The sequence below is a fragment of the Physella acuta genome, unplaced genomic scaffold (genome assembly GCF_028476545.2).
Source record: "Physella acuta isolate Inbredline_101_S28 unplaced genomic scaffold, ASM2847654v3 ptg000747l, whole genome shotgun sequence".
Taxonomy (NCBI): domain Eukaryota; kingdom Metazoa; phylum Mollusca; class Gastropoda; family Physidae; genus Physella; species Physella acuta.
Window position 1 is genome coordinate 48,586 of NW_026732265.1, and position 23,700 is coordinate 72,285.

The window sequence follows — 23,700 nt, forward strand, 5'->3', positions numbered from 1 at the left end:
GGTCGGCAACCTGCGGTTCGCGAGCCGCATGCGGCTCTTTTGACGTCCAGATGCGGCTCTCCAGCTCCTTGCGCAAATATTAATAGTTATATAATTTCATTTTTACTGGACGGTGGGGTTCGAGTTTACCCTGTGTTCAGTTTGATGGAAGATAAGCCTGGTGAGAACCAAAGGATAGAAGCGAACGATTCAAGTTATTCAAACCGATATCCAAGCCAGTTAGTCGGCGTTTACCGTGTTGAGACCTGACTGGCTAATGGGAGACCCTAATCCTAATCAAATACGGAATATTGAACTAAAAATGTTGTGGCTCTTTAAAAACTGGGAAAGTTTTAAATTGTAACTTCTGGCTCTAGCGTATCAAAAGGTTGCCGACCCCTGGTCTACACCAAATACACGTCAGTAGATATAACTTACACCGTGAACCAAAACAAAACAAGTATACGTATTCACCCACGTAGGTACTTATTTACAAAGGAAGCAATCACTAACAAGTTGAAACATAAAGACACCATGACCACCTGGTCAAAAAATTAGAAAATTCACCAAATAACATATTACAAAACTAAAACAAAACAGACCACATATTTTTAGGATGTTATTAAGAAAAGTATGATAACGATACAAAACATATGCACTAATGTTTAACATATCAAATGTTATATTGTTTTTAATTTTTATGTTATTTTATTGATTCATCTTTTTTTTTAATTTTTGAACGAATATGTTCCATAAAACGGTTTAAAATATTGTGTATCCATAGTTATTTGTATATATCTTAGTCCCTTCCCATTTTAAGTTGCAATTTGACCAAGGGAAATAATTTACAATGCAGTAAATACAAGTAATAAATATTTAATAAAACGGAATATTTGCACAAGGCCTTAACATTTCAAGCAAAATTTTTAAAAAGTATTTTTTCCCTTACAATCATATCGTCAAAAATGTATTTAGTTTATCGAAAACTATTATAATGCGATTCTAGTTTAAGTACAAACGAATAGCTTTAATATGTAATATATTTAAAGACTTTTGAAAACTTCCGATTAAATACAGTTCGCTATGAATACTTGACTTTGTCGTAATTATTTAAGCAAAACATAGTTTACTTAATATATAACATAAATATATATATATATATATATATATATATATATATATATATATATATATATATATATATATATATATATATATATAACATCATGTAGGCCAGGGGTCGGCAACCTGCGGCTCGCGATCCGCATGCAGCTCCTTTGGTGTCACGATGCGGCTCTCCAGCTCCTTGCACAAAAATTAATAGTTACATTATTTTATTTTCAAAACTCATAACAAAAATTATACTGTAAGGATACACAAGTTTAAACAGGATAAAAACACTCTGCCCTGTGACAAGAATTCCATGCTTGCCACTGCCCAAGTGCCGACTTTTTCGAATATCGTTAATTGGGGAATGTTAATTTAGAATGCATTTCCCTATCCGTCAGTAATTATTAATTTGACGTGAGTGGCGTAGTTTTTGTTAGCTTCTTACTGTTGAGCCGGGTATAGGACGGTGGGGTATAAGTTTACCATGGGCTCTGTGGGGTGGAAGATAAGCCTGGTGAGAACCAAATGACCGAGGTGACAGAAACACGGTAATCAAGTCGATATCCAAACCAGTTAGTCGGAGTTTGCCATGCTGAGGCCTGTCTGGCTAATGGGAGACACCTCTTGAGCCGGTGTTATCCGTAAAAAATTAAAACAAAAAAATTAACAGCTTCTAAAGTGGACTGGCATAGTCCTATATTTTTATTTTTTGATTACTAATTTCATTATTCTGGCGAAACAAGTGTATGTTTTTTATGAATAAATATTTTTTCATATTTAAAGCTATTTATTTTAAATAACAAATCGAATTTCTTTACCTAATCCTAATCAAATAATAAAATATTGAAATAAAATAACAGTGGCTCTTTAAAAACTGGGATATTGTCAAAATTTTAACTTTTGGCTCTTCCGTCTCAAAAGGTTGCCGACCCCTGGTTTAAAGTTCTAGACACTCACAAAAATAACAGCTGTTCTACATTTCCCATTAATATTTTAACCATCGTCATCTTCCCCCGTTCGTACCCAAGACACATTGGTCAGATGAAGTAGAGTTCATCTGTTTTAAAGACCTCGGCATACTAGGGGATAGTGTGGTCAGTTAGGTGAAGTGGGTACCCATCCGAGCTGGGTGGACTCAGCGACGTTCTGCTGACTTGTACCCGGATTCGAACTCGAGACTTTCGGGTTAGCAGTCGAGCTCTCTACCCTAATATTTTAAACCAACCACTTGTTATAACCTTAAGCAATGAGCCACATGTATTCAGTCCTAGAGCCGCATGCGGCTCCAGATCAATTTCTTCAATAGCGGCAACAACGGTAGGCACGAAAGCCTTTTTTCATATTGGCCGTAAATAAAAAAAAAAAAAAAAAAAAAAAAAAAAAAACAACAAAAAAACAACATCAAAATAATAAAAGCATTGAAGAGAGTATCATTTTCTTTTTTAAAAATTTAAAAAATAATTAAAAATTGTAAAATAGTTTATTTAATTTTACAAATATTACTGCGTTTACACTTCACAGAAATAAACATTAAAAGCATTTTTTTTTTAATTTTTAATTAAAGGCAAAAAAATATTTACATTTATTTTCACAAAACATTTTATTAGATGTTTTTAATCACAAACCATTTGAATACCGGCTTTCACTTTAATATTTAGCTGTCAATTTTTTTTTTTTAAATTTGACATACAGTTCAGACTTTAAAAGACACGATAAATCCTCGCTCATGTTTGTAGGCCTAGTATAAACAAGGTTGTCTCACTATAGCAACCCTACATACAACATATACAAATATGACATATAAAAAGTGCGCTGCAAAACGCCAGATTAAATAATGTCTTGACCATCTCCCAGACGTTTAAAATATTGATCAGATGACCAGAGCAGACAAACTCTTTCGGCCGTTACCATAACCTTTTCATCCTTCTGACCAAACTATGTCCATTAAACGAGTTGATGATAAGAGGTCATCCATTTATGACGTCCAAATTTTTTTTATAATTTTCGACCCCCCCCCCCCCTCCCCGTCCACTACAATCCACTTAATTCCCTTTTTAAAGTCCATACGCGTCCGCTAAAGTCAATTTTTTTTCGGACTCCCCCCCCCCCCCCCGTGTGGACGTCATAAATGGATAACCCCTAACACAAGCTCCGTTCTTCGGCAGAGTTTCTTCCAGGCATCTCTTCGAACGAAATGAAATTTATATAATTTATATAGAAAATATATACTTTTAATAGCAGTCCCACCCCCCTCCCCCGAAGAAAATCTACCGCCCCCCCCCAAAAATTTGAAGTGCCCCCCCCCCCCCAGAGAAAAAAGTCTGGAAGAAACACTGTTCTTCGGTCGCCGTTACCTTCACACACTTCAACGTTATGATAAGTGTTTCTTTCAGTCATTTTACTCCATGAGGGGGGGGGGGGGTACTACTTAAAGTATATATATTTTTATATAAATTATACTTTTTCTTCATTTTTCATCAATGGAGGGTGGGGCGTGGGGGTGGGGATTCTCCCGAAGAGTTGCCTAAAAAAACTTTTTCTTAAAAAATATTATGAATATTATTAATAGGCCTATATCTCTCATCACCGTAGTGTTAATGTAATACAGGACAGGCATACTAAACATTTAATGTGCCAATAGCGACTGCAGTCAGCAATTTTACTAATTGACAAAACGCACATAATTAATTAATTAACATTTTTTAAAAAGTCAACTGAACATATTCTTCAGTACTGTTTTCTCATCGATCAAGGTTTTAATTGTGCCGTAGGCTGGTGAAGGGTGGAGGTGGTAGGTGTGTGTGTGGGGGGGGGGGGGGGGAGGGGTTTAACTATCAGACGCCAATGATTTCCCAATACACGGCCAACAACTCAGCCTTGAAAAACCTCGTCGTCTGCGAGCGGCAGACGAGGTGACTTGCCACCTGTTTTTGTGCAAACAGAGCAAAAATAATTTTTATAAAAAAATTTGATTAAAACAAATTAGGAGCAAAAATTGTTTGCTTTCAGCTAACGATTTTTTTACATTCCATTCAGAAATGAATAGAAATATGTGATGTTAAATTGTATTCCCTTTTTTTAAAATAGTTGCCAGTAGCGTAGCGAGGGGGGCGGGGGGGGGGGGGGACACATATGTCCCCGGGCGCCGACCTTAGGGGGGGGGGCGCAAATGAAAAGTTCGAGGGGGGTGCAAATCGAAAGTTTGAGGGGGGGGGGGTGCAAATGAAAAGTTCGAAGGGGGGGGGGTGCAAATGAAAAGTTTGAGGGGGGGTGCAAATCGAAAATTTGCTCCCAAGGGGGCGCCAAATTGAAAGTATGTCCCCGGGCACCGGGAAGGGTCGCTATGCCTCTGATAGTTGCGTGAACGTAACTAATATAATTACATTCAATGCCTATTTGTCAGTCAGTCGTCAACAGACGACTCAGCCTTGAAAAATCCCGTCGTCTGCGAGCGGCAGACGAGGTGACTTGCCACCTGTTTTTGTGCAAACAGAGCAAAAAATAATTTTAAAAAAATTTGATTAAAACAAATTAGGAGCAAAAATTGTTTGCTTTCAGCTAACGATTTTTTTACATTCCATTCAGAAATGAATAGAAATATTTGATGTTAAATTGTATTCCTTGTTTTTTATAGTTGCGTGAACGTAACTAATATAATTACATCCAATGCCTATTTGTCAGTCAGTCGTCAATAGGCCTACAAAAATGCTAGCCCATACAAAAAAAATCTTGAAAGTTAAAAACAGCACACACAATAGTTAGCGGTAAAATAAAATGACCCCCCCCCCCGGTGACCGTAAGAAACGGCACACACACAAAAGGTCTGCGGTAAAAATTTTACGGGTGACAATAGTTTAGATTCACCGCATGACTTGGTCTAACTCTATGGTTTTCTTCCGATGCGATTTTGAAATGGTTCTTTTATTGGCTCGTTTAGGTAGCTTTTAATAAGTGCGGTGTAAATTTTATTCATATTTCGACAATGTTCACGTTCTGATTTTTTTATTGGCGCAGTAAATCCTGCCTTTCATTATTATAAATTTACTGTAATATATTTAAAAAAATAAAATTGCCTCATTTAGTGATAACGGTTCACATACTGCGCACACGAGTACACAATATTTGTTCATTGGGGGTCGTCCAAAAATGACGTCACACTCGTACGTATGGGGGAGGCGATCCGTAATTTTGTGACGGTGTGTGAATAGGGGGGGGGGGGTCAGATGGTGTGACGTCACATTATAAAAAAGCAATGTTAGAAAACGAAATTTAGCCGTTTTTTTCACGTTTGAGAAAAGCGTTTTAATAAATTATAATAGGAATTGATTAAAATACTATATTTTGACAGTCCATCACGATTTCGGAAAAATATGGTATTTTAAGAAAAATCCAACTGCAATTTTGAGGAAGGGGGTTGTTGACTGAGGTGTGACGTCATTTTAGGGGGGGGGGGGGGTCTGGCTTATTGTGACAATGTGTGACGGGGGGGGGGGGGGTAAAAAAATCGTCCAAAAAAGCGTGACGTCATTTATCGATGACCCCATTCCCCGAATAATTATCTGTGTTATTGTACACAATCAGTTGTGGACTGGCCCGCTGACGGGAAATATCTTGGTGCCCCCCCCCCCCAAGTAAAAAATTCCGGTGGGCCGCCAGGAAAAAATCCGGTTGGCCATGGCCAGTGATGTAATGGGCATAAGATTGTTTTGATTTGAAAAGAAAATCGTATAAATCGTACAATTAACCTCTCCAATTTATAGTTTTATAATAATTGTATAATGCGATTAATTGACTTTAAGTGACGCATCGGTCTTCATGCTTGCATGAAAACAAAATGCGGCAAAAAAAAAAAAAAAGCAAAGATACTACAATACAAACTGTAGTCGACATAGCTAAAGGTTTTACATAGAAAATACACCACAATAAAAACTATTGTCGATGCGGCATAACGTTTTTCACTAAAAAGACACTACAATTTTAAAATGCTTACGAAATCCTAATCCTACTATATCTTTGTGAGTGAAGATTTCCTAGTGATATATTTTTAAAGTTTTTCAATTCAGAAATTATAAATACTCATTAAAGGTTTACTAAAACTATTCTATATTACGTCAGGAAACCAATACTATTTTAATTTTAATTACTTTTTGAATTAAACCTTCTAGCAGCTACAATTTTAATTACAATTACTCTGGTAACATTTAAAAAACAGAACAAACAACTAGTTAATGAGCGAGAGTTTGACAAAAAATGATAAAAGTTGCTTGATTTTTAATTCCAACACTGTAGGTGATTTTAGAAAATAAAGAAAATATTTTTTTTTTTATAATTGAAATAAAAAACAACCCACTATAGATTTACTTTGAATAGTAAATAAAGCTTGCGATAGAATTTAAAAAAAAAAAAACCCGTAAAATCAGAAAAGTACATGAATTACCGCGGCCGTCTCGAACATAACCCCGCCCATCTCAACACCAGAAAAAAAATGTCCTCGCGCGGCTTTAGTATTATTGTGAACTTAGCAATAAAACACTAAGGGGGGACAACTTTTTCCACCATTCAATTCTTAATAATTCCCTCCCCTTTTCTACTCGCCTGAACGGTGTGTACTTGGCCAGATCAAACTACCTTGCCAAAATTAAACTCACATTGTGGTTTTTTTCTTCAGCCGTGTTGTAAAAAAAAAAATAAATGATTCGACCGGTCTGATAAGGCAGACGCTAAAAGCAGACGACCGAGCCGTTTCACCTGACACAAAAATAACACTTTTTGATGTCGTTTGGTAGACGGCGGCGCTAGCTATTTCTAAGTTTGCTTGCATGCATTGCCACAGGTTTTGTGGGAGGGCGTAGGGTGTAGGGCTGGTGACACATGCCAACTAACGTTTTAGGGGAAATCGCGCGCGAAAAAAAAAAAAATAGAATAAAAAAAAAATCGCTATGAACTGGATAAAGTGATTCAAAGATCTTGCAAACGAGTAAGTTGAATGAATTTAAATTACTAATTAGCATTGATTTTTTTTTTTAGTAAAATAATAATTTGATAATTTGTAAAAACTAGATGTACTATATTGATGTATGAATTAGTAGTAGATCTAGGCTTTAGATAAGCTGTTTAGGCTATTAAGGATTTGAACCCGAATCTACAGTAGAAGTTTCTCTGTTAGGAGATGTAGTAGATTTGTGTTCCGGCTTGTCATTCGTGTGACAGATGACATATGACATACGACATTTGGCAGATGACATTATGGCATGTGGCAGATGACGTGGTAGACGACACGTAATGGAGGAGATTCATTTTGTGAAGATGACATGATTGACATTTGATGTATGACAGATGACATGTGACTGATGACACGTGATTGACATTTGAGAGACGACATATGATAGATGACATGTGATATATGAAAAATGATAGTAAGCATTTAACAGGCGTCATTTAACAGTCGACATTGTAGTATGCGACAGATGACACGTGATAGACAACATGTAATAGAGGACATACACTATGTGAATATGACATGGAATAAATGACAGGTGACAGATGGCATGTGATAGATGAATGTAACAGATATCATATGATAAACATTTGACAGACGGCATTCTTACACGTGAAAAAAATAAATTCAATAGACGACATTTAACAGACGACATCCACATGTGACAGCAGTCGACATACGACAACAAAAAACTTTGACAGAGCACACACGACATTCCCCATACAACAATACACTGCTGGCCCATACAGTGACGGAGCTACTTTCGTTTTCTTTTATTTACCTGCTAGGTCACGTATGGCCAATAATTTATGCTGGCTAGGCTAGAGCCTCGATCTCAATCGAATGTTTATTAATGGGGGGGGGGGGGGTATTCTTGATTTATTTAATAACACATTTAACATTTTCATCTTACAGTAGAGGAAATAAGCTAAGCTTTTATTTTCTATAGTTTGCGGAAATTTATTTTCTCTTATAGCCTGTAAGGGGAAAAAAATAAACGCGTTGCTTATTTCCTCTACTGAAAGACGAAATAAGCATTAACATTGTTGATGGATTGTTTTAATAAAATGGTATGCAAAGTGGGAATACATTAAAACTAATATAATTTTAAAAAAACTGTCCTATCTAAATACAAAAAAAGTAAAACTTTGAAAAACATGCACAACTTGCTAAAAACTTTAATAACACCGAGTTCAAAGGTCAAACAAGACCACGCCCATACACTAAAAGGGTTGTTATTTCCAATCAATCACATCGATGTATGTGGACATTGAAAAAAATCGATATCGATTCTCCTTTCTTCATCCTATAGAATTATTGATTTCCCAGCAACCGTGTTGGGTGATGTGATTAGCTTCGATACTTCAGGGTATCGATTCTATTGGAAGGGATTTTTTTACAATATCACCTGATGAAATTAAGGCGGCTTTCATCATTTAGAGTGTTTTCGCTTTGCGGTTGATGGGGTTGGATCAATATCTCGCAGTACTTTATTGATAACTACTTTTTATAAATAAAGTAAAATAAAACACACCTTCAACAAACCAAAAAAAATAATTAATTTGCGGAGTGGGGGGGGGGGGGGTAATTTAGGGGTGGCTAAGCAGAATCTGAATAAGAGAGAAGTGCAAGCAAAATACAAACACTCAAAACGCTCTTATAAACATTTATGTATCCAAAAATAAACTAAAAAAAAAAAAGAAACAATATAAAAAGGGTATATGTATATAAAACATATTGAATTAAATAAATGAAGTCAGACACACGAAGACGTACAAATATACACAAGAACAGACAAAACCGCGGAGTCACTAGGTAGGATGTCACCCGGTGCGGTAACTCAGCGAGTCCCCCCCCCCCCATCACCATCAAATTTGCATCTTCGGTTTAGTGTCACCCCTCTCCCCTCTCATCTTAGCTGGATTTTTTTTTTAATTTCGACAGTAAATGTAACGATTTTTTTTTCGTGGTGACCCCCCCCCTCCCTCCACTCTAAACGATGACACCCAGTGTGGGCCGCACCCCTCGCACCTTGCCTTGTGGCGCCATTAAGACAAACACACACTGTGAATTATTGAGTTTCAAAAGGGCAAACACAACGTTAGACAAGAGACCGCTGAATAAATAAAAACATGTTTGAAGCATGATACTTATCACGTCACTGTTACATAGTGTTGTGTAAGACATGCTTCACGTATACCTTATACACCTTTGACTTTGCCCCCCCCCCCAAGTCCACCCCTCCCCCCCCTCCACTTGTCAACACTCTCTCCTTCATTTCACTGGTCCAATATTCACCTTTAAAAACGTGCGTGATTCATCCATGACGAACTAGGCGTGTATCGTAACCTGCCCTTTCTTCATCCTAGTCATCTATACATGCCTTCTTGTTTAAGTTGTGCATATATTATGAGCCTGTGTGTATATCGCAATGTGCTTCAATGGGTTGACGTATATATATATATATATATATATATATATATATATATATGTATATATATGTGTATATATATATATGTGTATATATATATATGTGTATATATATATATGTGTATATATATATATGTGTATATATATATATGTGTATATATATATATATATATATATATGTGTATATATATATATACACACACACACACACACACACACATATATATATATATATATATATATATATATATATATATATATATATATATATATATATATATATATATATATATATACATACATACATACTATATATATATACATACATACATACTATATATATAAGGATTGACACATCACAATATACCTGTTTGTGTATATATGAACGTATGTATGTATGTATGTATGTAACGATTGACACATCAAATTGTGTCCCCTGGGGGTGTACATAAATGTAAGTATGTATGTATGTATGTAAGGATTGACACATCACACTGTGCCTGTAGGGTGTTGATGATCCATCTGTTGCTGTTCTACTTCACCTTAAGTAACCCCCCGCCCCCCAATGCCCCCTTCACGTTTTTTTTCTTCTGATTTTTTTTTACTCGTCAGAGCTCGGATGAGAGCTAGTCTCAAAGCAGAGGATTAGCCCCTCTGTAGATTGCTTGCCCTATTATATTTCCATTATAGCCTGTCTTAAATCCATCGTCTGCATTCCCTGTAGCCTTATATCCACCAGCCCGATTACATGTAGTCTTATATCCACCAGCCGGACTTACCTGTAGTCTTATATCCACCAACTATGTTACCTGTAGCCTGTCTCCCCCCCCCCCCCTACCCTATTGATCTGATAACTAGTCCACGAGTCAACAAGACGCAACTATCTCACTGCCTGCAGCCCTGACATTTCGAAAGCTGTTGACGCATGCGTATAACTGTGTCAGATCTATACCGAAATTTTCTTCTTTATGATAACGACGTGTAGCATTGATGCTAGGCTTTTTATAACGTTTGTGTCACATTCATTCCTACCCCTTTTTGTGTCACACTTATACATACCCATTTTTATGTCACATTCATCCCTACCATGTTATGTCACTTTCATAATTATCCTTTTGTGTCACACACTCATACATACTATTTTGTGACAATTTATAACTACAACTTGGTATCACATTCTTGTCACTATCTGTCACATTCGTATCTTCTTTTGTCACATTCTATATGAATATGAACATGAAGGAATGTACCACCTTCTTAATCACTTCTTATGCCGTGGCCACGTCCAAGTAACTCGATGAACTCTACTTCATCTACCAATCACTTTCCTCTGCACTATAAGTACTGTCTGAGTGTATCTACTGCACCTACCCCACCTTGGATCTACTGCACCTACCCCACCTTGGATCTACTGCACCTACACCACCTTGGATCTACTGCACCTACTCCCAGCCTTGTATCTAGACGGATATTGCCGGCGTCCGCGGGGGTAAAGACCCAAACGTGAAGGCAGCCGATGAACTATAAAAAAAAAAGTAAAGTTTCCCTTTCAAACCTGACGGTATATAGGGCAAGTGGTAGAGTTCACTTGTTTCTGTGACCTCGGCATATGAAGAGATAGTATGTCAGCACTATGCCCAGCCGCCTTTACTTTCCCTAACGTAAGTTAGGTAGGCCTACCCATCAGTTGGATGGACTCAGGGACGGTCTGTTGACTTGAACCCGGATTCGAAGGGTTAGCAGTCCAGCTCTCTACCGCTAGACCACTCCGATATTGCCGGCGTCCGTTAAGGTATTTACCCAAACGTGAAGGCAGCCGATGAACTATGGCGTAATTTATCTACTAGTCTAAATGATGCCAGATTAGTAGTTAATCCGCCAGGATCTACGTGGGCACCCACCCACAGGTATTTAACCCTTACCACCACCAATATATTTTGGTACCCTGTCCTCAGTAACTGGGTGGATTACACCTATAGACTATCTCACCGTAAACTGTTTCCCTTTTTCACTGAGGGGTGGGGTACTGCATCGCCACAGGTTAAAGAACATGGCCACCTTATCTTGGTTAGAAGGTTATCGATAATTGCTGCTCTGTTACGACCGTCGATGTATTTTAAAAGTGTGTTTATGTGCTTCAGGCGATAAAACACAGTGTTCACTTGTAAAGAGGGGAGGACAGATGGGCGGAACTGAATTGTGGTTTGAACTGGTTTTATGTGTCATTCCCCGACTGTAATCCTAGCGACAAGCGCGTGTAAATAAATTTGAAGGTGCAACTAGACGAGTTGGTTCCCTTTATTTGATACGAAGTATTAAGGGGAGACCATCTATTGTTTTTTTTTTAATCTCGTTTTCTATTGTCCAAGTATTACGACACCAACCTCGTCACCATCCCCCCTTCGTCACCCCCCCCCCCAACCATCCAAGAATCACCCCCATGTCAGCCACACTCAATCCTTTCTTCTTCTGTGTTCTTAATTTTTAGTGTTGGGAGAGATTCACTAAGTTACGTGTCAACTTCTTCTGCGCTATATATGTCGTTGACTCCAATTTCAGCCCGCTTTTCTTTTTGGATTTGCTTCCTTCCATAGCCTTTGTCCAACCAAGAACAAACTACAAGGCAGCAGTTGTTTGAGTTAGCTCTGTTAGAAGAGCTGCTGTCCCCAGCTGTCTAGCCTCATCTGCCCGAGGGTTCGTACTCGAAACTTTTCGGTTTAACAACCATGAGCTTTACCGACTCGACCACGCCGACTCCATCCAGAATCGCATACCTCCCCCCCCCCTATTCGCCCCTAACCCACCCAAGAATCACTCTACCCCCTGGCACCCCATCCCATCCAAGAATCACCACATCCCCCCCCCACCTGTCAGCCTCCCCCACCATAGAATCACGACTTTGCCCCCCCCCCATTCACCCCCACCCCATCCAAGAATCCAGACTTTACCTTCCTTCCCCCATTCACCCCTTCCCCACCATAGAATCACGACTTTACCCCCCCCCCTCCATTCATCCCTTCCCCACCATAGAATCACGACTTTACCCCCCCCCTCCATTCATCCCTTCCCCACCATAGAATCACGACTTTACCCCCCCCTCCATTCACCCCTACCCCACCTAAGAATCACGTCCTTACCCCCCCCCCCGTACCCAACCCCCTACAGATGCTAGTACTTGACATTTCCGCCGTTTACCCCCGAACTTATCCCCTGCAGATAAACCACGTACCACGTGATCAGTTTGTTTTGGTCCCGACTAATTGGTAGAATCTGTACCACGCGCTGGCTCTGTTTCCTGTATCAGGTAACTGTGAGACTAGGTACCTAATCAGTGGTCGCTGTTAATTAATTGGCTAAAACACAAAGGTAGGGGGTCAAAGGAGACGATAAGTGGGTTTTTTTTTCCCGGAAACATAGCTTTGTTTTCTGACGCACGTTTCTGTTATCAGATGTTGGTATTGTCGCTTATTTGAAAGGGCAATGGGAGTCAGGGGGGAATGGGAGTCATTGGGGAATGAGAGTCATGGGGGAATGGGAGTCATGGGGGAATGGGAGTCATGGGGGAATGGGAGTCATAGAGGAATGGGAGTCATGGGGGAATGGGAGTCATGGGGGAATGGGCGTCATGGGGGAATGGGAGTCATGGGGGAATGGTAGTCATGGTGGAATGGGAGTCATAGGGGAATGGGAGTCATGGGGGAATGTGGGGAATGGGGGGAATGGGAGTCATGGGGGAATGGGGGAATGGTAGTCATGGGGGAATGGAGGAATGGGAGTCATGGGGGAATGGGGGAATGGTAGTCATGGGGGAATGGGAGTTATGGGGGAATGGGAGTTATGGGGGAATGGGAGTCATGGGGGAATGGGAGTCATAGGGCAATGGGAGTCATGGGGAAATGGGAGCCATGCAAGTCATGGGGGTTTATGCACATGGGAGTCAATGCTGATGATAGTCGTGCGAGTCAGCGCTAATTCGAGTCGTGGTTATTTCAGAAAGCTTTCTCTCATGAGTAAAACAGAAATGTTTTTTTTTTTTAAATTTGTTTACCAAATCTAACATTCCCCCCCCCCCCCGTACAATCTCCCCCCCCCCCCTATCCTGTCTGTATGTAACCAGAACAGACCACACCATCAACCTTTGTTTCCGTGACCCAAGCAACACAATCTCTTGAAATACCTGCATGGCCAACCTTAGGCGACATAAAAAACAACTATGGCATACCTAATGTATCAACTTACTTGTAAGTAAAGCCATTAAGCCTTGGCTTCCCCTCTTCCCCCTCCCCTATCCCGTGTTTTAAATGCACATTTTCACCCCAAGGGAGCTAATCTACGATCAGGTTCTAAGTTATCTCCCTTTGTGGTCTGCCCGCTGTCACACAAAATTTTGGCCACCATGCCTCAATTAGATCTTTGGCTGATTGCGGGGAATCCCCCAAAATATAATTTTTCGAATCTACTAAGCTATGGTAAAAAATATTGTGTAGATAGGATATTGAAAGCTGATTGGTCTACACATGCAGTCACACACACACATATATACACACACACACACCACATGAGAACACACACACACACCACATGAAGACACATGAATTTCACCTAATATAATTTCACTAGTTGATCACACGATAACTGAGACCAATTTCCAGACTAAAAAGCCGGAAAATTCCGGCAAAGTGACGGCTCCTTTAAAATATCGTTTTTGTCCTTTTTAAAAAAAAAAATTATATTCTGTGTAGGCTTATATTAACGAGAAATATTGTCTGATTATGCATCACAATAAAAAGTAGCAAATTACACTACACGAAAAACAAATTACATTTTAACCTACAAAACAATTACTAGTTCGATATAACTAGATAAAATCATAATCATCACCATCATCCTCATCATCATTTATGTGGGTCTCTCGTGTAGCAAAGGGACACAACTACACCTCTCCATTATACTCTGTTCTGGGCAATTCCTCTAAGTTGAGTCCATGTCATTCCAGGTGCTTCTGCTTCACTGACATTTCATCTTTTCCATGTTTGTTTTGGCCAGAGGCGTAGCGACCCTTCCCGGCGCCCGGGGACATACTTTCAATTTGGCACCCCTTAGGAGCAAATTTTCGATTTGCACCCCCCCTCGAACTTTTCATTTGCACCCCCCCCCTCAAACTTTCGATTTGCACCCCCCCCCCCTCGAACTTTTGATTTGCACCCCCCCCCTCAAACTTTCAATTTGGCGCCCCCCCCCCTAAGGTCGGCGCCCGGGGACATATGTCCCCCCCGCCCCCCCCCCCCCCCCCTCGCTACGCTACTGGTTTTGGCCTACCTAAAATTAGATAAGATAGCAATACAATCTGCGCATAACACTATAACCTAAAGAAAAAATACGAATGGTTGAATTTTTAAAATGTTTACTGTACAAACATAGACTAGCGCATGCGAAAACAAGAGCATTCAATTACAGTAAACAAATCTTCGTACGTCTACTTTTTAAAACTATAAATAGTTTTTCAAATGCAAGATAATGCGGTTTTTAGTCGCTAAAAATAGGGCTACGTGTGACACCCAAATATCTTCTGGAAAGTGCTAGCGTGTTTAGAGTGAGGTTTAAATACACCGGGCACCGCGAGCGTGCTTCTGTCGTTAATATTTAATTGCTGGAAAAATCATTAATTCGTCTTGTCGGCTATTACGGTGTTTACTTAAGACTGGCGACACAGGGGGTTGAGGGGTGAGGTTTGATTTAGAGGGGGAGGGGGGTTTGTTTTAGAGGGGGGGGGGCTAGTAGGATGATTAGGTTTTAGTTCAGGGGTTGAGTTTGGGTTAAGGTTTAGGCTTGGGCAGGTTTTCGATGCTAACTCAATTGGGCAAGTTTTATTTTTTATTTTTTTATGATTGTAATGTATGGTCGGTACTGAGTACACACTTAACTAGTACTGAGTGCATGAGTGACGGTACTGAATTAAGTGTGTGACCGGCACTGAGTACACAGTTCTAAACCATTAGAGTAAGCTGAGTTTCTTTCAGACAACTCTTTACCGCCGCCCTTACCCCAGAACGAAATAAAATTTATTTTGAAAGTATGAACTTTTACCAGTGTCCGTCTCCCAGTCCCCCTACCCACGGAATTTTAAGTCCGCCCCCACCCCTTCACCCCTGAAAGTTTCAAGTGCGACCCTCCTTGAGAAAATAAAATCTGAAAGAAACACTGCTATTCATCATCCCCCCCCCACACACACACACCACACGTGACCAGGGGTGTGGGTGTGTATGCGTGTGTGTGTATGTATGCGTGTGTGTGTATTTGTGTGTATATTTGTATGTGTGCGTGTGTGTATGTATGTGGCGGGAACCAGTTCCTGTCTTACAGTTCCCGGAAGTCCAGTCGTCCGTCACGTCTGCCGGTCAGCGTGTTCTGCCGGCTGCCGGTCTTTCAAAAGTTGACAAAAGAATCAGCCGTGACCTGTCGGACAAACATGACGTAGTGTCCCCCCCCCCTTTAAAAACAACATTGACCTACATTTACTCTTAGCTCCGCCCACCGCCTTAAATATCTAACGCGCAGAAAACGAAAGGTACTCCATGCTTAGCCCACCCGCTAGAGAACAAGCTAAAATTTTTGGTTAAGACTAGGATTTAACTCATTAAAGTTTAAGCTCCCGATTTAACTTGAGTTCGTTTTTTTTTTACAGAGATACGTTACGCGACCGTATTTACACATTTTAATCCTTGGTGTCGTATCAAAATAGGCCCTTGCTCCCCCTCCCACCCCCACCTCCAATCAACCCACCACCTACTACATAATTTATATGCCGATTAATTTAAAACGAAAATTCCCGAACAACCATAACGTCGGCTTACTTTTAGTACGGCACATAAAACCTTCATAAAACATAACGAGGTACGGCTAAGCGAACAGTGCCCAATTACACTTAAATGAACCATCCAGACCACAAGTCATACAACGCAATAGAAAGATCGTGTTGTATAAAGACATAGCCTCTAACACAGTGTTGTGGCACACAGATCATAAACAGCGATACAACACGTATTGGGGCTAAAGTTTGGCCGGGCGTCACCGTTCTCTACAACAAGGATGTAGTCTTGCGATTCCAGATTGTCATTCGCTGATGGGATAAGGTCGTTGGGATACGGTCGTTTGGGATAAGGTCGTTGGACTGTGTTGTATTTAAATCTAGGATTATTGTTATAATTGAACCTTTGGTGAGTTAAATTGTTTTATTTATTTATTCGTCAAGAGTGATTTTATAATAATAAGAGCTTCTGTATTTCATGTAAAAAATTCATGTAGTAGCTTATCTCTTTATCCTTATAGAATACCTACCCTACACGCCAAGAGTGAATTAAATGAAAACAATTCCTGCTTTTCATGTAAAAAAAAAAACCTCTCACATATTAGCTGATCTGTTAATCCTTATAAAATAGCTACCCCCCACCCCCCTCAATAATTTGATAGAATGGTTTATTCCCTATGCTACCCCATATGCTAAATATTCCACATCAACTTTCCCATTACTCTACAGTCTACTAAAAAAGTTTATAAAAAGTTTATAAAACGACACGGTGATAGAAGTCCTACTTTTATTTTTATCCGGTGCCAATTGTTTAAAAACTTTCTTCTTCAACTGGCGAGCTGGGCTAGTTTATGTTTGCCTTAATGTTTTCTGTAGTAGTTTATAGTTACACACCTAAGATGTGACAAATCAGTCTGTTGACAACTTACAAATAGGTCAACTATTCGTATAAACATGTTAACAAAATCTAAAAACCTGTCAGCTAAACCTACAAACATGTACACTAAACCTGCAAACATGTCCACCAAACCTATCACTCTGTCAACAAACCTACTAACCTATCAAACATACAAATATGTCAATCAAACATGTCTACTAACTAAACATACTACCCTATCAACGAAACCCAGAAACCTGCCAATAAAACCTACAAACATGCCAATCAAACTTGTCTATAAACCTACTACCCTATCAACAAAACCTACAAACCACAAATTCTATATGTTAAATTTCCTTAACACATTAACATACAATCAACCTTTATACGTGCCCAGTACCAAAATCATTTCCTATTAAAAATGAAACAGTCCACAAAGTCTTGACATGAACATTAAAAAAAACAACCCACCTATCATTTGTTCATTGTTTCGCGCATGCCTTTCTCGGCCATTGTTACAAAAAGGTAACAAAAAAAAAATGCTGCGTGCTGAAATGTGCGACAACTCTGATAGTATACCGTCTGCAACAACTGTAAACAAAGCACCGTGATGGCCGCCAATAAAAAGTACGTTTTCTTGGCCGTTCGCTCGGCCGAACGTGTGACGTTGCGAAACTTGCATTTCTTCCAACTGACATTATTTTATAACTGCGCGGGTCGTATGTTGTGTTTCGTGTAAATTTTATAGTAGTAGAATGGACTATAACAAAACTGTCTTCATTTTAGGTTAGGCTTATATGATTGTGTTATAACGATATTATATAGGCCTACATCATTGGAGTATATCATTGTGCTACAAAGATCGTGTGTACATTTTAGATAGAAAATACCCGAGTTCTGTGTGTTTAAAATAGTGTACAATTGAATCGTACAGTGTAGCGAGGATTTTAGCAAGAGGAAATTACGGCACATCAGTTTCAAGTGAAGAACTTGTTTCAACAACAAATTCTGTTCTGGTTTCACTGGGCACATGTATGTAATGTGAGGATACGTTACAAGTTTTTCAAAGTAATTAAAAAGGTCAGACATTTAATTAGATTAAGCTAATCAATTTTACTATTACTTTTTTTTTGTTAACATTATGTTATTATTTAGGTTGATCTATAAATAACCATGTATTTTTAGCCAATTTTAAGACGACTTATCTATTCCAAATATAAAATAATAAAATTTAAATAACTAGATCTAGAAACCTTTATCGAATTGCTAATTAAAAAATAAAATCTGTACTGTATTGTTAATTAGAAAATTAACTCTAGGAATCAAATTTCCAATCTTCACGACCATGTAGCCTACATACACACGATCCTGTTATTTTAAAATCGCAGAAGAGAGCGCAGGTATAGATCTAACGCTGTGTTGTGAAATGGGCAGACGTTTAAATAGGCGTTGGCGGGCTTAAAATACCCCCTCTACTGACGTATTACCGCCCTTCTCTCCCCCCCCCTCCCCCCATATTGAACAACCTGTTGTGGTAGGCCGTTGACACTCAACTAATTAACACAGATATTAAGCTATAAATAGCCTCGATTTATTTTTTAAAGTTTTCTTAATACAAGCATAAATAAAACACGCACACACACACACACAACACATACGCACAATCACGAACACATTCAGTGTTTCCTCCAGACGTTTTTCTTTTGATATTTGGAGGGGGGGGGGGCGGAGACTGGTAAAAGTATGTTTTCTATATAAATCCTTTTCGTTCGGGGGGGGGGGGGGGGGGCGACAGTAGACTTTCTTACCCCGAAGAGATGCCTGGAAGTAACTCTGCGCACATTTCCTAAGCTCACTTGTTTTTTTTTTTGGGTTTAAAAATGTAGCCCCTAGATCTAGTTGTAAACCGAATGACGCGTTGTTTTTTTTTTTAATACAGATAGTTCATGACGTCACACTATTTGTATTTAAAAAACCGTTGACGTCAGCGCTATTATTAGCTGATCAGTAGATTTTCATTGGTCAGATTAACACCCCACCCAACCCCCACCCCATATATCATCCTGGCGGTCATTCGTTTATCTTTTCTTCTATTTTTAAACGCCACATTTGATGAGGCTTAATTGGGTGTTTGTTTTTCCCCGATATAAAACATCGGAGGCCGCAGTTTACAGGAAACATGTTTTCCCTCAATTAAAAGAACACACGACACCCAACTTTTGTAATAACGTTGACCTTTTAATTAATTACAAAAAAAAAATAAGCATGTTAGACGAAATTAGCGATAAAACTGTACAAAATCGCATGTCATTTAATTAGCCGTCTTTAAAATTAACAGCTTAAGACGGAGACGTGATAACAATTACACTAATTACACTAATTACAGGCCATACGTTAATGAGTTGAAATAAGAAGTCGTGTGTGTATTTGTTCTTAATTAATTCGCTCATTTTATTTTGTCTTAATATCGCTAATGCGTTCTTCCTTGGCCTTTGCCGGGTACCAATGAGAGCTGACTCATGTGTTTTCTGGTGTAAAATTAAATACTTGCAGATTACATCTAATCATTTTGGCTGTTAGCTCACATAAAGCAGACATTCACCAATCACTCAACAAAAAAGGCTACCAACCAACCATTCCTTAAGTAAAAGGGTACCATCCAACATTCCTTAAACATAATAGGCTACCAGCTACCAACCCATCAAAACCGCATGGCTACCAACCCCTCAACACCACAAGGCTACCAGCTACCAACCCCTCAACACCACAAGGCTACCAGCTACCAACCCCTCAACACCACAGGCTACCAGCTACCAACCCCTCAACACCACAAGGCTACCAGCTACCAACACCTCAACACCACAGGCTACCAACACCACAACACCACAGGCTACCAGCTACCAACACCACAACACCACAAGGCTACCAGCTACCAACCCCTCAACACCACAGGCTACCAGCTACCAACACCACAACACCACAAAGCTACCAGCTACCAACACCACAAAGCCACAAGGCTACCAGCTACCAACCCCTCAACACCACAGGCTACCAACACCACAACACCACAAGGCTACTAGTTAAGACAAAAGTACTGAAGTTATCTAACGTAAACAATGGAACATACTTCTGCATTGGTCGCCAGCCGCTGATAGTAACCTCGAGGCTTATCACGTAATCATCACCTAAAGTACATCTTAATGAACACACACACAAACACACACACACAAAAACACGTACACACATGCACACACAAACATACACGTGTTCATACCACAAACATCAACACTTAAATACACACGCAAAAACACATACACACACATGCGAGTAAACACAGCTAGATTTAAACACAAACTCAGCTACACACATATGACACACACATATGACACACACACATACACAGACACGTCTTTAGCATATATAATACCAAGCAAAATTAAATGACCTGGTACCATTATTCCACGACCCACCTGTCCCCTGCCTGACACTGCAACTGTTGTAATACAACCTGTGTATCCTGGAACACATGCCGCACATTTAAAAAAAAACAATTTAAAAAAAAAAACGACCTGCGCGCTATCAGTCTTTTCTTAGAATCCCAACTTTCGATTTCCCGCGTAGTTTTAGATGTGTCATACCTCATGTCTGCCGAGACCACACCTTTATCAGCTATAGACCCCTAACAATACCACACTTTTATGAATACTACACCAACACCACACCCTTATCAGCTATAGACCCTAACAATACCACACGTTTATAAATACCACACCAACACCACACTCCCCATCAAATCCACATTCCCACTAACACCACATCAAACTCTAACCAACCACACCAACACCACACTCCCCATCAAATCCACATTCCCACTAACACCACATCACACTCTAACCAACCCCACCAACACCACACCTCTACCACACCCATGAAACACCACGGAGCAGGACATTACCTCCGGACATCCCCCTCCTCCGACATAACCCCCGAATTAATTCTCAATACCCCCCCCCCCCCCCCCTCAACCCCTTCGCCAGTTAGGGATAGGGTTATGGTTGGGTTTAGGATTGATGTGGGGGTCGGGTTAGCGATAGGTTGGGGTTTGGGGTTAGGGTTCTTCAGGATTGGGGGGGGGGGGGATTAATATGGGTAATGACTCCGGGGGGGGGGGGTTGGTTAATGGCCTTGACCCAAACACTACACACCCAACAAACATTACGTCTCAGCAATACGCCATCCATTAAAAAAAACACCCCAACCAACACCACATCCCAACTAAAACTACACACCTAAAATACAACACCCAAACCAACACAACACCCCAACCAACACCACACCCCAACTAAAACTACACACCTAAAATACAACACCCCAACCAACACCACACCCCAACTAAAATTACACACCTAAAATACAACACCCGAACCAACACCACATCCCAACTAAAACTACACACCTAAAATACAACACCCAAACGAACACAACACCCCAACCAACACCACACCCCAACTAAAACTACACAACTAAAATACAACACCCCAACCAACACCACACCCCAACTAAAACAACACACCTAAAATACAACACCCCAACCAACACCACACCCCAACTAAAACTACACACCTAAAATACAACACCCCAACCAACACCACACCCCAACCAACACCACACCCCAACTAAAACAACACACCTAAAATACAACACCCCAACCAACACCACACCCCAACTAAAACAACACACCTAAAATACAACACCCCAACCAACACAACACCCCAACCAACACATCACCCCCACTACATTAAATCCCTACCATACCACACCTTTTTTTATAACCAAACATTTTTTTATTATCTCGTCTGTTGTATTTCAACAAGCCCGTATATTGTTTACACTACATACCTCTACAAACACGAATAAATACATATATCAATTGAACCTACTGATAAAGTTGTATAACATTTAAAAACGACCCACCCACCCCACCCCAACCACTGCTTCCCCACACCCCTCTTCACCTCCATTTAACAAATCCATTGAACCGGTGACACCGTGTTTTGTATCCGTGTAAAAATGTCCGGGTCTCAATCACTTGCTGGGAGACTTGTGTTCTATTAATGGCAACAGCAGTCACATTACAATACCAAAACCTGGTACTGTGATAAGGTCTACTTTGGATATTTACACAATTATTGTTGTTCTACTGTCTATATACACGCAAACACAGTAAGTACTATGTAGGTAGAATATTGATTTTGTTAAGTATCGAGAACTTGTAAGAATTTATTTCGAGTGTATTTTTAAATAATTCGATAGTAGGTCTAAATGAAAAGTGCTGTTATAATTCCGTTAGTTGACTTAACATTCTAACGATTCTCAATCTGTCCTAAAATTGTCACATGGACAATAACATTCCTCAAATGGTCGTTAATAAGTGTTCACATTGTAATTAGACCAATGCTTGTTGTAAGTGTAATATAATTTGGCTTAGAATAATAATCCGTTTGTAAACATCAACTATTTTTTAAAAAGTACCTTAAATTACCTTAAATAAAATGTCGCATAATTAAAATTAATTAGTTGTTATGGTATTCTCTATTTATCTGTCTAACGACCACATTAAAAAAAATCGGTGGAAGTGGGGTTGTATTCAATATCACGAAGCTTTATTTCAAATGAGTGTTAATTTAAACTGAAGGACAATCTTTTAGACAGGTCAACATTTTAGTTATGTGTTGCCAGTTAGCAATTTTTTATCATGTAAAACTGGTCAGGTAAATTCCTACTTGGCCGTTAGTAAACTGTTCGATTTGGATTGTCATTGAGTTAGTTGTAAACATGGGACAGGTAAAGTCAACTGCCGTGGGCCTGTTGTGTTAAAGGTTGACATTGGAACGTGAAGAAACAGGTGGGGGGTTTATCAGAGCGTGACGACGTATGTTAATGTGTCGGGACGCCGGTCATGGAAGGCTGGTGTAGAGTTTGGTGTATAGAGTATGGTGTGTAGAGTTTGGTGTGTAGAGTTTGGTGTGTAGTTTGGTGTGTAGAGTTTGGTGTGTAGAGTTTGGTGTGTAGAGTATGGTGTGTAGAGTTTGGTGTGTAGAGTTTGGTGTGTATTTTGGTGTGTAGAGTTTGGTGTGTAGAGTATGGTGTGTAGAGTTTGGTGTGTAGAGTTTGGTGTGTAGTTTGGTGTGTAGAGTTTGGTGTGTAGAGTTTGGTGTGTAGAGTATGGTGTGTAGAGTTTGGGTGTGTAGAGTCTGGTGTGTAGAGTTTGGTGTGTAGAGTTTGGCGTGTAGAGCTTGGTGTGTAGAGCTTGGTGTGTAGAGTTTGGTGTTTGGTGTGTAGAGTTTGGTGTGTAGAGTTTGGTGTGTAGAGTTTGGTGTGTAGAGTTTGGTGTGTAGAGTTTGGTGTGTAGAGCTTGGTGTGTAGAGTTTGGTGTGTAGAGTTTTGGTTTTTGGATTTGAATGTGTTTAGTTTGGTGTGTAGAGTATGGTGTGTAGA

General features: G+C 39.7%; 1 protein-coding gene across 5 annotated transcripts in view; it reads left to right on the plus strand.

Annotated features, from left to right (window-relative positions):
• Positions 1–23,700, plus strand: part of LOC131950253 (uncharacterized) — a 71,710-nt gene that overhangs the window by 35,784 nt on the left and 12,226 nt on the right. Inside the window, exon 1 of one of the 5 annotated variants that reach the window (XM_059312328.1) lies at positions 6,852–7,066. The exons of 1 other annotated variant lie outside the window; for it this stretch is intronic. The gene's annotated coding sequence lies outside the window, so the exon portion shown is untranslated. Of the gene's footprint in view, positions 1–6,851; positions 7,067–16,580; positions 16,735–17,931; positions 18,283–22,276; positions 22,426–23,700 lie in introns of those variants that run through there. 3 more of the 5 variants (XM_059312327.1, XM_059312329.1, XM_059312330.1) reach the window with 3 other exon arrangements.